At 37.7% G+C, this 16,187-nt stretch overlaps 1 protein-coding gene across 2 annotated transcripts in view; it reads left to right on the forward strand.

Moving 5' to 3' along the window:
* The first annotated feature begins 1,498 nt into the window (after positions 1-1,498).
* Positions 1,499-16,187, forward strand: part of LOC109036519 (fatty-acid amide hydrolase 2-A) — a 72,859-nt gene continuing 58,170 nt past the window's right edge. Inside the window, exons 1-2 of one of the 2 annotated variants that reach the window (XM_019050808.2) lie at positions 1,499-1,740; positions 10,759-10,818. The gene's annotated coding sequence lies outside the window, so the exon portion shown is untranslated. The remainder of the gene's footprint in view (positions 1,741-10,758; positions 10,819-16,187) is intronic. The other variant, XM_019050800.2, reaches the window with a different exon arrangement.

A 16,187-nucleotide genomic window follows, 5' to 3' on the forward strand; every position in this document is an offset into this window, starting at 1 on the left:
AAATCGAGGGAAAGGATACGCGTTTACGAAGGCGCAGAGATACAACTATTCGTACTTGATGGACGTCCGTGCTGTATCTGAAAAATTGAAGGCGCCATGACGCGAGGCATGAGCTCTCAATGCTCTGCTGCATGCTGTCAATGAGGTGTCGATCAAATTCGGAAGAAAAGTTAAAAAAGGGGCCGGAACACATCTCTCCTACCTTCGGATGTGTTACTCACGTAGTGCTTGAAGCACCATTACAAATAAGAGAAACGGAAACAAACACAATATGGAAATAGAGGAAGGGAAAGGATGCGCGTTTACGAAGGCGCAGAGATGCAACTATTCGTACTTGTTGGACGTCCGTGCTGTATCTAAAAAATTGAAGGCGCGATGACGCGAGGCGTGAGCTCTCAATGCTCTGCCGCATGCTGTCAATGAGGTGTCGCTCAGATTTGGGGAAAAAGTTTAAAAAGAGGCCCGAATACGATTTTTCTGTATTCGACTGTGTTGATACTCGTCCTTTTTTTTTCAGGTTCTTGTCTGACTCTTTTCAGGATGGATTTGCAGACCCCCATCCTAAGCTCGCGTGAACCGCAGCACTGGCTCGTTTTTTTGGAAATAACGGTGCTTGGATGCGTCTAGTGGCTTTAATTTTTCATGTTTTCTATAATTTCAGAAGCCTGTCGGTTACTTCGATACGCTCAATTTTGCAATTTTTACTCCGTACGATTAATAAACGTTGAACCTGAAAATAGCGTAAACTTGTGCCGCTTTGCCAAAATTTTCTGAACCTCTCTCCACGCAGGAGATGCCCTACCAGGAAATATCACATTGCGCCCCCTTAACCAGCCAAGGGTCTACGCTTTAAGTTTAAAGGTAAGTCTTGCTGAGGCCGTCTCGCCTTCCTCTCACTCATTAACATTGTCACTCAAGAAATGTCTTAAATGGAGAATTTGCATGCACCTTTTTTACTAGTCTATCTGAAAGTGCTTAAAGAGCTGATTTTACAGTATTTTTTATAATATTTTTTTCTGATTGGGGAAATAGTATAAAAATAGATTTAAAAGTGAAAAAATGCGTCGTCTTGTGACGTCATCTGGCGGCATTTCCTTTTTAAACACGCGTATTTTATCAGATTACATCATTTTGTCATATCTTCTTCAATAATTGCTCAATTCTTGAACAAAGGGTATTTTTGTGTTCAGCTCATCCAGTAATTTCCATCTAAACACGAAATTCATTATACCTGCAAGTGTCTCAAATTGTAACTAAGGCGGATATAAATTTAAAATTTTCAGGCCAGGCTCCCAGACCCCTTCTATTACTATAGTTCACAAGATATGTTTTTGGGGGGCTCGCACCCAGACTGCGCTTAGGGGCCCAAAAATCCCAAATCCGCAGTCTTTTACGATTGAATTTCTCCACGCTGTGAATGATATCCGTGATCCACGCGGCGACTACCGGCGAATATCAGCGAAAGCCGCGTACCGTCCGCGAAGTCTGTGTGTGGATCGGCGCGGCGGGCAGTTCAGTTTGTTTGTTGTCGTCAGCTGGGAGAGAGGTTCGTGCCGCTTTCATCGCGAGTCCCAAGTCGAGCTCAGTTCGAAAACCGGAGCCGATCGCGATCGCTCAGTCAGCTGACCGGGTCGTTCCACGCGTAGTGTGTAAACCCAACAGTGCGTCCTAGTTCGTTCCTAACCTTTCGTCACCGTTATCAACACAATTTATCACAAAGGATCATAACTGCTTATCAAGGTAATTCAACTTACCCTCATTACTCATGTGGTCCACTCTCTGGGATCGTCTAAGAGATGCGCGTCACCATGATGATAAACTCACTAATTGTGAAATAAATTATTGATAGTCTACGGTCAATGGAGAACCCACCCGAGTTGGCTCATTTATCGTTCAATCTTATGCGTTTTTTTTTTATTTTTTATTTTTTTCCTTCAATAAGGTATTTTGTGAAGCGGAATTGGGCAAGCCACAAAAGACCCAATGCATCAAGGGATGGGCCAAAGTATTTTGAAAAGAAAAGTGCAATTTTCAACAGATGTGCCGGCCTAATCGGTAGAACTTTCCAGTGCGACAATATCTCGCGCGGAAAATAACTTTAAATCAAAGGACATTTAATTTCGAGGGAAAGATAAAAGATTCAGGTACCAAAACAATATGAAAGTGCGTTGCATCTAAAAGCGAGATTTTAAAATTCCGAGCTAGGATGTAGGTACACCGAGAATGAAAAAATTGTGTTAAATTTGAGCGAGGTAAACCTTTTTTCACTAGGTAATATATTTAACTTTTTCCAGCCATGTTTTGATTTTTGTTTTTGTAAAGCGCTGCTTTACTTTCGAAAGTCTTGGTTGAGGAGGTTTAGGTGAGAGCAAAGGAATCAGGGAACAATGGCTGAAAAAAGTTAAAAATATTGGTTAACAATTAATATACTTACAACCATCAAGGAATTTTACTCTCGGCGTGTTTAATCCACTTTCCGTTTGACTTCAATCTATTTCTTTAAAAATACCCAATTTTGGTGTAAAACCATGCAGAAACTAATCTACTTCATTTTTTTAGGTTTCAGCGGAAGAGGAAAAAAAAACATTCTCGAACGACACCTATCCTTAGCTAGGCACGAGTTGCTCTTTTTTTCCTTTGAGAAAAAAAAAGTGCAGCTCATCGTGTGGAAGATTCTACCAGCAGCATTTGATGAAAAAATGTGATATCAATCAATGAGACTCATTCGTGAGGATGCAACTACATTTATCAACACACGGGAGCTGTTCTCGGCCCGTCGTCGTTTAAATAAGGGCGAAAACACTATGGTTTAAAGCGTTGATCCAAGTACACACCAGGGCTTAGTTCGCCTTCATTTTAATGCTTAGGCACAAACGCATCCCAGGTGTTATAATAGTCGCATCCTCAGCTTGGTTTGCCTACATTTACATGATTGTTGCCTTTTCCTTCGAAAATTGCACTTTTATCTGGACATTCTTGGGCATTTCCAACTGAATACTTCACCGATTTTCTCTCTTACCTCATGCAAAAATCAGACAATTTTGAATAAAAATGCGCATGTATACTCTTTAGTAAAAATTGAATCGTTTGAGCCAATTTCCAACCTCGGAATAGAGTTATGTTGTTTCGTGAAGGAAACGACAAATAATAACACTCCCTTCAATATGCCGTGCTAAGGAAAAACGCCGTATGAGCCTGTAGACGTTGCCAGATTTACCTCAATAACAACCAAGTTTTCTTAGAAAATTGCGGATATTTTCCTTCAAATTTTTCAGATAATTTTGTTCGCAATTTTATCTAAAATATCTGACAATTTCAGGGCGGAATATTCATAACTTCCCCCAAAAATACATGTTTTATCTACAGCAATTTGACGACTCTCGAATGTTCATATGGCGTTTTTCCTTAGCACGGCGTATCCTCAGAAATTTTCGCGGACGATTTAATTTAGTATGAATGGATAACCATCAAAATCAAGATCTAGAAAAATTGTACGAGATAAAAAAATTTTCATCTTCATGCCTAAGATTTTAATTTGCGAACTGTATCGTTTTCTGCCGGAACCCATGTTTTCCTCAGACCGCCGAGGAAACGGTTATCTTGTTCCGATGAATTCGATTTTATCAGTGCGGCTCGGCGTTTCAGTGAAGTAGATGGAAAAGAGTTTCCTCGGAAAATTAAGCTTTCCTGCCAAACTTGTACTTCCTACTAATTTTCTGCATCATCATGCAATGATCGACGAATTCACAAACCGGTAGACATGTTGGTCGGAGCTGCTTAAGGTGACCGGGGAATAATCCTCTCTTTCGATCCAGTAATCAACAGTGGCGGGGCGTACTTTGCGATACATCGATTGGTCTGCCGTTTAAACCCATGGAAAAGTATCGATATGCGGGTGTTTGCGACGGATATCCTAATAATCGATTCTTTACCATAGCTTCCAATGGGGAAAGTCATAATCGATCATTTATGCTGGTAAAAAATTCTCCTTGCCGAGTCTTATTCACATAATGTAAATGTGGTCCGTGATATCGCGCCTCAACGAATCGATTCACACCAAGATTTGTCCCATAGAAAATCGTCCCAATCGATGTCACTTTGTTACGGAAGAAGGCACTTTTTATTTTGATATTTTCTTCCACTTTGTGACATTATAACTTACAACCGCAGCTCATAAGTAAAGTACCTCCTCCATATCATCGGCAATCGTAGAGGCACAGGCCACGCGTATCAGCCCTGAATTTCTTCCTTTCACTGCTTTGCCGCGCTGAGGAAAAACGCCGTATGAACATTCAAGAGTAGCCAAATTTCCCTTGACATAACATGTATTTTTAACAACATTCATGCTCATTTTTCCCTGAAATTTTCAGATATTTTAGATTTCAATGCGTACAAAATTGTCTGAAAATTTTGGAAAATAATAGTCACAATTTTTCCAGTAATTTCGGTTTTTATCGGAGGAAGCTTGGCATCGTCTAAAGGCTCATACGGCGTTCTTTCTTAGCACGGCAGTGCTGCTAGAGTATCTATGCACCAAAGGCGTGGCGTAAATGATCGATTATTGATATTTCCCCATTTAAAGTTGTGGGAAAGAATCGATTACCAAGGTGTTCGCCGCGAACACCTTTTTTATCGATCCTTTGCCATAGGTTTAAAGGACAGATCAATCGATATATCGCACAGCACGTCACGCCACTGCATACACGGAGACCACGGGCATGTCGGTAATTTTGAGGTTAGGTCACGAAACTTTTAGGGCCCAAAAAGGCAGCCAACCTATAAATTCAAATTTTATCCAAAGTGATGATTTATCACCATAACTGTTACAAAGGGCTCCATATTTTGAACTATAAGTGCATTCATGATACACTTTTATCTTCATGCAAATGATCCGTGATATCCTTTAATAATGAAACACACTAACGACAACACTAAGTTAAACTATAATTCTCGAAATACTTTAAAAGAATGACTCTACTTTTACGAAGATACTCGAATGATGATACTTTCCAGCATTTTTCTATAATTTGGCGGGATTGATAAAAGAGAAATAAAAATATGCTCCGAGAAAAAAACATATTTTAGCAAGTCATAAAGAGGATTGACTCGGATTAAATTTCTCCGGAATTTCTCCTCGGCATCCTCCAAATCAAAGGTTGATGATTTTATGGAGGTCAAAGGAATTAGTTTATACGTAGACCCGCTGGTCCGATGTTTTTTTTTTGTCGTCGAAATTGGTCGTCGTGAATCTTTTAATTATTAAGATTCCTCATTCTCTCCGTTTTCAGTTTTTCGCTTGAAAATCAAACAATTTTGCGTTTTTCCTTTTCCTCGGAAAGAGAGAGGAGTAAGGAGCTAATGAAAGAAGCAAAAAACTATGAAAGACAGGCTCGGCATTCCATTTTCGATACCTTTAAAAGTTCACCGTAACAAAATTTTCGGATTTTTTCAATTTTCGTAAAATTTTTTCCTTACATAATATTTTTTCAACACCGGACTAACATTATTGATTCAATACTTACTAGTTGGCCATCACATTGCTCGCATTATTTGTCAGAAACACTTTTTCTCATTATAAAATATACCTACGATTTGATGAGACTTTACCTTTATTTTCATTCAACTTTCTTCATAACTTTAATTTTTTGTGCGTGATAGCATTCAAAATCAAGTAAAACTGGATTATATTCCTTAAAGAAAGTTGAATGAAATGTTTTACCTTGTAAATTAGGTTTGTATTCATTGAGGCCGCAAAAGCGCTTAAACTGCAAATATTTTTTGAACATTTATGCATGGCCCCATAATCACCTTTAATCTGTCTTGTGAGCGCGAGATCTTTGCTGGGATCCATTTCTCAACGGGAAGTTGAGTGAATAATTTTTTTTTCTTTTTTTTCTGTTGTTTAATGGCTTTGTGTAAAGCACCTGCAGCCAACTTTAGAGAGTGAATAATTCGTTCCTCTCGTTTGTTTTTTTTTTCGTTTTTGAAGATTTGTCTATAGCACCCCGTACGTCACAATATTTACACTCTCGGAGTTTGCCAAAATTTAAACGGTTTTTACTAGATCTTAAAGTTAAATTGCCGATGTACAGATTTAATCGACTTTACACTATCTTTTGTCTTCCACTTTTTCTTTTTTTCTCTTCAATATAATCGCCGCAGTTTCACGATCAAGAGCCAGCACTCTCTCATTCTATGATGGAGAATTGTTTCGTGGGGAACTATGACTTGCATTTTCGAGTTTTACCTCTGAAAAGACACTACATTTGAATAATATTGCCTTTCAAGTGGTTTTGGCGCCTATCGCCCAAAAATAACTTTGAGCAAATGAGTTTAATGTTCTCATACTTGCACAAAAATCAATTACATTTACAACCAGAACCAGATTAGGCATTATCCCCACCACACCTACGATTAATTTATTTCAAAAAACCACGCAAACGGCTGACTTAAAAAGACACAAATGATAGTAGGTATCCACGGATTTACGGATTGTATTGAACAAATCTAAATTTATTTTATGCACTGCATTTCTCTCTGTTAGAGCTGCACAGCATTTTGTCCATCTTGAAAAATGAAAGCTTTTGCTATATGTTCCATTTCTGGATGCCCCTTCCTACAAGTGCATAACGTTGATTTTGTGAAAGTGGGGGATGTATAGCTTACACAATAAAAATATGCGTCAGTCTCCGTTTTAGAATAAAAAGAAATGGGCTAAATGGTATCATTTTTTGATTGTTTGTATTCTTCTCAGTTTGTCTTATTACTTTTAAGACAGCTGAAAAACATGTGCGGATGGTCAACAATGTTACATTTTGCGTTTCCTCAAATACGCTATCATCAGGCGTTGTAAACAATGGTGGCGATATACAAAAAAAGTTCAAGCTTGGGTTCAAAGCTCGATCACTATTTAGTACAACTGCTCCCATATTGTGTCGCTGATAAAGGTTACGCAAGTTTTATTATTATCATGGGTTTAATATACTCCCAGGCCGATACTTTCTTGCTTGTCTTCAGTTTAACTAAAAACGGTTATAAATGTTTTAAATGTTCCAGTTACAAATAACCGTAATACTTTTTGTGCACTTTGCACGCCTCGGATGAAAAAATTCCTCGACTTTACGAACTGAATAGTTCTGTAGGCGTTTCGCTGTCAAAAAAACAATTTCAAGCCTTCATCCGATCGAGGAGTCCGACCGCCTCAGTTGACAGAGCTGAACTTCAATTTGACGAATCGAAGTTTCAGTTCACTGAATCTAATAACTTCGATCGATATGGGACATGCTCCATGTGAACTTCTCACTCTCGGTCCAGCTGAAGTTAAGTTCTGTCTGTTTCTGATATTTTCATACCGGCATTGTCTTAATAGCATCTGCATTATGTCACCAAACTCTCACCAATCCCCATTAAAATATAAAATATATTCTAATATACATAAATATATTCCCATTAAAATATATTCTACCTCAGCCTGAAAAACTCGTTCATATGTTAAAAATGAAAATGAGAGAATGATGCCATAAATATCTTGAATACAGACAAAATGTAGGTCATGCCTTGATGACGTCAAGGCATTGTCTTATAAAACCTGTTCAATGTACGTTAATTTTTGCTCTGAATTGAGAATGTTAAGAGTGCTGAGATATTTGCTCCAAATTTGAAAAGAAAGTATTAAACCATTAAAAAAAATGTGACGATTCCAATTAAGTCTACTCAAAATTCATACCGCACATTACCAGAAACGGAGCCCAGTGTAAGTAGTTTTTTTTTGTATCATATTCGTCCCTCCCCTCTAAGATACATACCTACATATAGGTTGCTTTATAGCATTCCTCTCTAAGATTCCGTGTGACATTAACAATGCATAAAAAGTGTGCATTTTTAGTCTTGGGTCAGGGTAATAACACTTATCTCAAAACTTCACCTAAAAATGACCTGATCCACCATTATACAGCAGTTTTCTCTGAGCTTGTTTGACTAATTCCTTGTTAAGGGATATGTTTTGGCCACTCTGAATGCTTGAGATGAAGTTTTATTCTCATCAAATTGGGTATGAGCATGGGGAAATTTCCGTAAAATTGTCTATTTTTTCCTTATATCATAGGAACGCGAAAAAAGCGCTAGACATACGGTTTGCAGCACACGCGCATGGATTTTTTTGTAAAGTCTACATCATTTTTTTTCTCTATGATTGTTTGCTTTGCCTTGAAAAGTTTAACACCTTCTTCTCCGCTTTTTTGTGTCTGGAGAGATCATCATAGCCTTTCCTTGCTCATTATTATGTTTTCATTTTCTTAACTACTTTTCTTTCTTTTTTTATTGAAGCGAGTGCTCACTCCAGAATATTCTAATTGTAAGATTTAATTAAAATATGACGTTAGCATATAACTCTTGTTATAGTCGCATTTATATCTAGTTTTAATGGTATATCTTTCATCTGAAAACTTATTTGCGCCACTCCTATTTTAAATTGAGCCAACGCGACGCCTCGAATCAAACGGGAAAAATGAATATTCAGAGATAAAAAACGCGCTCACGATCGCTTTTCCGCTCATTAGCTCATCGCTGAACACATCCTCTCTTTTTTTTGGCAAGACTATTCACCTGATTCCAAGATACGGTGGATACAATGCAAGTTTTTTTGTGCATCATACGCCGAGACCAGTTCACTAACTTTCTCTTATCAAGAAGCAGCCGTAATAGAAGTGTTGCCAATTTTATTCATGAAAAATAATTGAATTGTTTACCCTATGCATCATAGGGATAATTGTGTTGGGGTCAATCATATTAACAAATTAATGCTACGATCAACACAATTACACCGGAAAATGGGGGAAAAGCATGTTTTGCGTAGAAGAAAAATGTGTCTTTGACTCAAACATTTTTTCGATTTTACATTTTTTCCTGCGTTGAAAATTTTTTCTTTAGTCGACGTGAACAAATTTCTTTTGAGTCAAATAATATTACTTTTTTTTCTAATCCACAGAAATTGTTTTCACTTGTGTAAATTTTCCCTTGAGTAAAAAAAAAATTTCTTGGACTTAAAAATTGTTTTATGCCCGAAAAATGTCCTCAAATCAAAGGGGAATTTCTTTAAATTAAAATTTGTCTTTAGCGTAGATAAATAGAATATGTGATTCGACTTGAAGGCTATTTTCTCCGCAACCAAAGATCGAAAACCAAGTGTAGTTTTGTGAGTCTCTTCTATTAAGCCTTTAGACTTTAATTGTGCCCTTCCCTCACTGAAAAAAAAATCTCTGTGTATTTACTAAGAAAAGGGTAAAATTACCAAGAATTCAGGGTTCTATTTGATCCCAGTTTCTTCTTGGTAAAATTACCTATTTATGGAAATGGTAGTTTTACCGAGAAATCTCGGTAAAATGGACCACTAGACAAGGTACGAATTTAAGCAATCTAATACATGTTTCTTAACCAGAATTTCACGTAGAACACGGCTCGCGCAACGAAAATTACTGAAACCAACTCCTAACGAAGATATTAACGTTTTTATTTCACGTTGGTTAAGAGGAATTTGAACTGCCCGCTCACAAGAAACTCAAAGCTCTACGTGAGTCAAATCTAGCACTACAACGGTTTCAGCAAGCTTCTCAATCGAGCAATGTTCATTTCCCACTGTGTGTTGTTCAAACTATAAGTAATTTGCTATAGCTGAGCCAAAGTGTCAAGATTGAGGTTGCCTGATTTTTATGTCGCAGAGACTGTCATGATAACGTCTAGCGCGCGATGTGAATCACGTAGAGCATTGAGTTTTCATGAGCGGGTGGTTTGAATTCGCGCATCAAGAATCATTAAATATCTTCGTAAAGAGTTTGTTGCGGTAATTTTTGTTGTGCGCATCGTTTTCAACGTGAATTTTTAGTCACGAAACATGTATCAGAATGCTGAAATTCGTACCTTCTCTAGTGGTCCATTATTGAACTTTCTCGGTAATTTTACTGGACCTTGTTAAAAACGCCAATATTTTTTATCGACTGTGGTAGAATTACCGAGATAAAATGGCAAAGTTACCGGGAATTGATTACCAATAAAAGTGGTATTCTTACCTGAAAAATACAGTAAAAAAACCGGTTTTTAGGTAAGCTTACCGGTCTGTATTGGTAAAATTACCAATAATTGGTAAAAAAAAGTGAGATGGTAAAGGTACCAACGGACCGTGGTAAAAACTCCGAGAATTTTTTTTCAGTGCTCTAATTTCGATTTATTAGTTTCAAATGTGAGTGTGATAGTGAGTAAAACAATGAAAACAATTGTTTAATTTCCTCTCTAAATTTTCTTCAAACAAAACCTCAATGTGCATTATAGTTTCTACAATTAACATAGTGATGTCGATGAAAATAACTTGTAACTCAGCACCGGTGTCTTCGTTCCCTATCGCACATATGAGAAGCGAGAATGATATTGTTTGACTTAATGGTGCAAATTGACAACGTCATCTTGGTCCGCATGGGCTTTGTTATCAAACTCGGAATGTTTATTTTTTTAACGCCTGAAAAAACGGACTTCGAACCAACACTTTTGAATAGATTGCTCTCATAAACCCAAGAGGCTCCATGTATGTACTTACTGATAAATCGCTGGTTTTTCTACTTTGCTCCAGGGAACATGCCATTTCTTTGCATGTCTCATGAAAATTTCCATTTGTTAAGGAACCTTTTTTCCTTCCCTAATAAAACAGAAACATGATCCCTTCGCGTGCATTCCGTAGTAAGTTAATTAATTTTCTTCTTTTTTTTGCAGGTGCGTTTAAAATCAGCCGGATATCGTCCTGTTATTGCCGAAGAATTTGATGCAAAAAACGTAAGAATATATTCTTATCATTGTCATATCTCTCTTGCCTTGGACAGCAGTTGGTTTTTTCAAACCCACTGTGAGATTGTATAAAGAGCCTGGAATTTTTCTCAATTTTTTAACACATACATACATGATAATTAAAGACAATTGTGTGTTAAAAATACATGTTTCCCTGCATTTTTACGGCAAAATTTTGATGCTATAGAAACACACTTTATTGCATCTTTAAAATATTTAAATACTTAAAGACATGCATTCTATTCAAGTTTTGCCATTATCAGCCCATTCAATGACTCAATGGTGAAGCGTGGATGATCGATTACTATCGATATTTCCCCATTTGAAGCTATGGTAAATGATCGATTTTTGAGTTGTTCGTTGCGAACATCCTGTTAATCGATCCTTTTTACCTTGGTTGAGATGACGGATCAATCGATATATCGCTAAGCACGCCACGCCACTGCAATGACTGTTGGTGACAGTAGGTACTTTCGGTTTCGATAGCTATACAATTTTTAGCCATTTCCTGGTGTTATACTATGTCTACCAGTAACCAATGATACCGCTCCCGTCTCTCTGCAATGAGCGTTATTGTGCGATAAATGTCTCCTAACATGTCGTCCATATTGACGCTCAGCTTAAGACACTCTTTATGTCTCCATGCTCGATCCTCCGCTAAAACTAATTATAGTTTTCTGTAATAATTGTAAATCATAATTGATATCAACTTTCATATCCCCTCTAATTGAAATAGAGTGAATTGTAGTTCAGAATGGTCAATATTTGCATTAATCTTAAATTGAATTCAAATAAACTTGGTTTAAATCTCTACATGCCAGTTGCTGATCGACAGACCAATTCGCGAGCTCAAGTCCTCGTAATCTGATTTCTACACTGAAAATAAAGTTACCGGCTATATAGTCCATTCTGGGCCTATAGGCCGGAAGTTCTGGGTGCTCGAGCCGTAGCCTCAACCGCTCCGGGTGCTACGCCCGGAACTTACGGCTATAAGCTCGAAACGCGGACGGTATGTCCATATAGCCCGTAGGTACGGCTTCCACGATCGGAGTTTTTCTTTCAGTCATTGGCGGATCCAGCAATTTGGCAACTCCTGATTTCCTCCATTTAAATCTATGGAAATATATCGATTCTTGGAGGGGCCAGATGCTCCGACAAGAATCGATTATTTAGCATAAGTTTAAATAGAGGAAATCCGGTGTTGCCAAATTGCTGGATCCGCCTCTGCTTTCAGTTTATTGGTCTGTTTCTTTGCTTGTATGGCAAAGTTATATTAATAATTATTCTAATAATTATTTGCATCCACGCCTAGATTTTGAGACACAGTATGAGAGCAGATTTATTACCCCAGTCATACCTTTGCCACCTCTGGGCAAGTAAAGTCCTCAGCCCTTCCTTCTTTCCTGCACCTTGGAAAAGCGCCTCAATTTCGACCGACTCCTACACAGGCTACGCCAATTGGACGTATTTCTATCAAACGGAACTATGTGCATTATAACGTGAGCCCTGTTACGCACATATTCTTAGGAGTCTCAGGGCTCATGTCTTAATGCACATAGTTCCGTTGGGCAGAAATACGTCCAATTATTTGTTCAAACATGGGGTAAACCGTTGAATACACACTCACGCTCATACCTGGGGGTAGACGGAAGTTATAGCTTCGATGACAGCGAAAAGAGCCGCGGACTCGTGAGAAATTATGACCGCGTGGACAAACAGTGGCCGATCAAACATTGAGTGCGGGTGCATAACCGATAGATTTACGACTCGTCGCCGGACCTCCATAATTTTTCATTCTTCCTTTCTTTTTTACTTCGAGAATGAGCAATAACTTCTAAAGGGGCGTTACATCGCGGAGCGTTATTGAGCGGCTAATTACAATGCCCCAAAGCGCATTGAGGACTAATTACAGTGAATCAATTACCGTTGCAGGCTCTGAGTGGAAAAAAAGAAGAAGAAAAATTTATGTAATCGACCAATTAAAGATGAATTTGCATTATAGGAAAGCACTATAGAGAGGTGGCGTCGGCTTCGCTGTTGTCATTGCTCAGGATAATATATTGGTTACGTTAGGAACGATTTTATCTTAAACTAGTTTTCCAGTACGATTTGAAAACATTGGTATTTGCTGATACGAATAGATCTGTATCTACGGATAAGCTGCGGAATCACATGCTCTATTACTTAATTTGGCATTATTCCCTCTTTATCAGACTGATAGACGTTTCAGTGGAAGGAGAGAAAAACAAATATTATATTAATTACATAATATCGAGGAATTTTTCATGACATTTCTAAAAGAAGGGACTCGTCCTTGATCACAAAAAATAAAGACACTTTGATGAAAAGGAAGAGATCATTAGCTGGATTGGTGTCGGAAACTGAACCAGCGCAGCGCTTCTGTTCTCTCCCTCCAAAAACTAACGGACGCGAAAAGTTGTGAAACTAACAAAATATTAAAATTATTCCAAATTGTTTTAAAACTGTATACCGTGGAACAATCGAGCAGTAACATAACGTCAGGACGGATCTCATCATATTTTATTTAGACATAATCAAATGCCTGGCTCATTATCAAACTTGATATAACTCAGAACAGAGATTACACGAAGGCGCAGCACTAAAAAATGTTCTTTTTTTCTAATAAATGATGGCATAACTAAATTGCTCCTTGTAAAAATATTTGTAGATGCTAAGTGCGAACATCAAACAATTTGCCGTGTCAATAAGACTGCGTGATCAAAACTGTCACGTACTAGAACTAAATCAGTTATTAAGGAAGGGAGGGATTAGAGGAAACATTGTTTAAGGTGAAGATAATCGGAAAAACGAATTTCAGGTGAATTTCTGGAGGCAGTAAATCTAGCGGAAGAATAGCATTTTAATCCATCTGCACTTAGTCAGGTTCCAAATATTCCGCATGTAGGTATATGAATCACGCGACTTCTGATGGTGGTTTTTCAAAGCTCTCAAAACTGCAAGCAGGTTCAATGGCTTTATAATGTTGAAGTGTGTCTTTGTAGTGTTTTTCTACTCGATTGATTTTTAACATCTCGCGGGATTTAATCGCTCATGCATACATATAGTCTAAATTTTGTCGTATTATAAGAAATTTTGTACACATTTTTTCGAATTTTTGGTCCGTCTGAAAAGTTCTTTGTGCGCGTAGATTAGATCTTCATCAATTTGCTCCGAATACCGCGTGTGCACATAATGTTTACCACAAAATGCGAGTGCGATTTCGTACTCCTGATAAATTAACAGTCTCGATTTTTAGTATCAATAAATAATCCGAAACCATCACGTTTCACATGATCACGAGATCAACTTTAAGACAAAAAGTGGCATTGAAATTTTATTGTTGTGTCTAGACTCAAGAATCAAAGTAAATCGCACCAAAAGACTGGGAAGTGAGCCATCGTTAACGTGAATGAGTTGGAAGCACTGTATCCAACTCTTTACCTAAGAACGAGGTAGGCATGTAAGATTGATTTTATTTGTCTTGCACAATGTTCCTATTCATAGAGAAAAAACTTTTTTTTTTTTTTTTTTTTTTTTTTTTTTTTTTTACACATAAAAAAACTTTTAATTCCTCCTTTGAAAAAAGAGGAGTGGTTCTTTTTAATTCTGGAGCAATTGCTATATGGCTTCTTTTGCTCCCATGTACGCAAAAAACAAAGGATTCATAGAGGCTAATGAAGTTTCTGAGTTGTTCATTTTACAGTGATTCCATCTCTTGGAGTTTCAATTACGCCATGTGTAGCGTAACATACATTGATGTCCATACCTAGACTGGTATACCTACTTAAACTGGCGTTAACCGCACTATTTGATAGTTACTACCACTCTCAGATTCGATTTCTGCCAATGCTCTTTCCTAACAATGTGGTATAGGCACGTACAATTTAAGGTTAGTATGTATGCAAAACGTTTGTGCTCATACCGTGTGACCTGTTTTCCTACCATGCGTCAAAAAACTTTTTTTTGGAATACAATTTGTGTACATGTGATATCTCGTCAAAATTTAGAATATTGCATTACGTAAAGCAGTGGCTAGGCGTGAATGATGGATTAATGATATTTCCCCTTTTTAAGCTGTGATAAAGAAGCGATTATGAAGGTGATCGTTGGGAACGCCCAGTTTATCTATTCTTTTCCATAAGTTTAAATAGCAGATTAATCGATATATCGCAAAGCACACCGCGCCAAGACCGCATCTATATATACGCGTGAGAAAGATGAGCTCATCTCAAGCTCAGTAAGAAAACCCCACATTGGACGCCTATGAAAATGCTAACAATAAGTTGGGTGAACAAATTTGCATAGCCGTACACGGCTAATTTATGAACGCCACTTTCACTTTCTGGGTGAGGTCGAAGAGGGAGCGATATGACGGATCAAAAAGACATCAGGATGCTCCTCGGTGTAGCGTTATAGCGTTATTTCTGACGTTTGCGCGACGAGACTAAACACGGCCAATTTAAGGTGCTCACAAAAGCAATTGACTAGGCGGCTTTAACGAGGCCTCAAGGTCCGTGTTCGCGACACGTTGCCTAAGTGTCAAGAATAACGACGTTTACAGATACTTTTTGAACTTAAATTGCGGGAATAAACGGCACAATCTGGCATCGGTTTGCTTTGAAGTGTGTACCTTTCTGATGCCAGTGTATTGCGCCCTAAGTTTGTACTTGCTGCAAACCCAAGCGTCACCTCTTCATTCTCTTCTCAATCATGCTGCCAGCGCAGCGTTCGTCCACAACTCGAACCTGAAGAGATGAAACAGCAGGAATCGGTGTTTTGTGAATATCTGGTATTAATTGGATTGCATTTTGCAAAAAGGAACTAAGAGCATCTCAATGTTGCTAGGATCGTGCAACTTACATTCGTTGAAAAAAAGTGCTGGAATCACGCAGGAAATTATCTTTACAAAGGTAATTTTCGTCTCGAATTTATAGTTTATTGGGAGTAAAGATAAAACTTGTTCAGGCGATCAGTTTATATTTGCGGGGTAAAAAAAGTTGCACGATCTAAGTGACATTGGCATGCTCTTGGTTCCTTTTTGCAAAATGCAATCCAATTGAGGGGAGCACTGGAAAAAAATGTCGCAAGAAAAATCACATTTTAATTTTAAAATATTACTTGTTCCACTAAAATTTCTTTTCTTGAGTACATGAAATTTTTCCTTACTAACGAAATAACTTTAGTGTGATTTAACTTCCTTTTACTTCAAAAAATGAAGTTGCTTTTTAATACAAAAACCTCGGTGTTGTGGTCTGATACCAAAGTAAATTTCCTTTGCACTAAAGAAAACTTGATTTAAAATAAGAAAAATTATATTTTCTGTCAGTTTTTTCAAG

This window comes from Bemisia tabaci, chromosome 4 (assembly GCF_918797505.1).
Source record: "Bemisia tabaci chromosome 4, PGI_BMITA_v3".
In the NCBI taxonomy this organism is placed as follows: Eukaryota; Metazoa; Arthropoda; class Insecta; order Hemiptera; family Aleyrodidae; genus Bemisia; species Bemisia tabaci.